The sequence below is a fragment of the Elephantulus edwardii genome, unplaced genomic scaffold (assembly GCF_000299155.1).
Source record: "Elephantulus edwardii isolate Elephantulus edwardi_28Jun2011 unplaced genomic scaffold, EleEdw1.0 scaffold00385, whole genome shotgun sequence".
Lineage (NCBI taxonomy): Eukaryota > Metazoa > Chordata > Mammalia > Macroscelidea > Macroscelididae > Elephantulus > Elephantulus edwardii.
In genome coordinates this window covers 1,529,140-1,531,283 of record NW_006400135.1, presented here as the reverse complement: position 1 = coordinate 1,531,283, position 2,144 = coordinate 1,529,140, and the positions used below count along the sequence as shown (strand labels likewise).

Genomic DNA, 2,144 nt, shown 5'->3' with positions numbered 1-2,144 from the left:
ATTTAAGAAGAGGTAAAATGTATGGGGCTGGGTACTGGCATAGTGGGGTTCTCACTTCCACATGGGAGACTTAACCAGATACAGAACAACACCTGAGGTAAAGTTTCGATAGATACTAAGTACAGGGAACCTGCCTAGCTCCCAATGGTGCGGAGCCAGTGGAGTAGGGCTGTCCATTGGTCCATTTCCCTTCTTGACTGGGTGTCTATTCTGCCTCCAGATATGACCAATGCCCAGAACGCAGGCTAGTCCTTAGGGGGATTCTGTACCACGCGCTGTTCCTATTCAACGTCAACCAACTTGTACAGTTCCATGGTGGCCAGAACATCTTCCACAGAGGAATTCCTACTGTCCCCAACCTGAATGTCATGGTTCAGCAGCTTCTAGGTGAGACTCTTCAGAAACATGGTAACATTCTCTGGAAAGTCTGACTTTTTGTTGAGGGGAGAGATATGGAAGGTGTCTCGGGTGAGGGGCTTGGAGTGAAGGTACTGCATGGCTTTGAAGTCATTATGGACGGCATGTCCTACCACGATCTTCCCTGCGAGTATCTTCAAGATCTGGCTCAGAGCAATTTTGAAGGGTGTAGCATTCACCCATGTTTTGCTTTCGGATACCACTCCACATGGTCTGGTAGTCCACAATGTGACGGGGGGGACAAATGCACATTACCATTATAGTTAACAATGATACATCAAACCAAGGAACTGACATGCTCGTTGGGCCCTGTGCCCGCCCACCATCTCACAGTCAACTGCCACCATCTTTGTTGTCATCTCTTGGGATACTCCAGATCTATTCTCTGAGTGAGCAAGAGTGGAGTTTTGAAAGGCATTCTTCTGAGAGGGTTTCTTCTGGGAAAGTTTTTTGTTTTTTTTTTTTTCTGGGAGATTTTATGGCTCTTTGGAAGGACACTCTGGAAGTCTACTTTGGTGACAACAGAATGACCTTTTGGTGAAGGAGCAGGCGTCAGCCAGGACAATGCCATTTTCTTGTCCAGGTATTGTTCTTACCCATTGCTGGTGGCAGGTGTCTTTCTTTTGTAGGGAAGTGGAGAAAATCTCCCAGTGCCATCTACCTTGAGGGTCTCCTCTTTCTTTGCTGAGTCTGTGAGCACTCTAGCCACTTGCTTCTTCTTTTTTCAGTATGCTTTTTCTTTTCCAAGAACTTCCACTTCCTGACAAAACTATGGTGCTTGGAATTCCCCTTCAAGGCCTTTTTGGGAGGAGGTTCCACAAAATCCAGATTGAGGAGCAAATTAGACACGATGACTGTGGATATTGGCAAAGTAGCTGGAGAACAGTTCATAGGTGAAAGAATAGGGGACTCATTCTTGGCTGAATCCCATAGACCAACGTCTGGAGATCTGGAGTGTGGCCTGCTGCATGGGCTCCCGCTAGGTCTGAGAGCACCTGGAGCCGGATGCAGAAATTGGTGTGCCCGAATGAGGCCCAGGCCGGCAGGAGTACAGGTTAGAACATGTTGCAGTCCCAAGCCCCATGCGCCAAAAAAGTCCCTACTTCCAGGAGCGACACCAGAGATTTGGAGTTTGGGAGGATCAGCAGTGGAGGCGATGGGCAGAGGAAGTGGGGGTGGGGGCAGGGGGTGGGATGTGCTCCCAGGCCTCTAGCCCCGTGGAGGTACAAAGGAAGGTGTAAGGAAGTTGCTTCATTCATGATTTTGTTAGTGGCCTCTTTTAGTATTGCAACTTTAGGTCTGAATTTGTTTTTCAGGATGAGAAATGTCAAGTATGCTCTTCCCTTCTAACTGCAGCTCTTTGCACATTTCATTATAATACTTTATTTTGTCTTCTTTAGGTGCCCTTAGAAATCTTCTGTTCCTATCTTTTCTTCTGAATTGTTTCCCTTTGTTTTAGCTTCTATACATAGTGTGTATGTTTGTATGTGTGCACAGACAGTAAAAGTTATAGATATATGTGTGTATCTGTGTTAGTGTATGTAAGTATATTTCTGTACTTGGCCTGCTGAAAAAGTCCTGGAGCAAAAATTAAGTTGAATTACAGTCTTATTATGCCCTTAGATATTGACATCTAATGCTATTCTTTTGGAAGCAGGAGTGATATCCACTTCCTAAATAATATACCTCTGGAAATGTGAACTTCGATAAATGTTAATGGTTGTAGA

General features: G+C 45.5%; 1 pseudogene; it reads right to left on the bottom strand.

Moving 5' to 3' along the window:
• Nucleotides 1-245: 245 nt before the first annotated feature.
• LOC102875387 overlaps nucleotides 246-2,144 on the bottom strand; it is a 24,981-nt pseudogene continuing 23,082 nt past the window's right edge.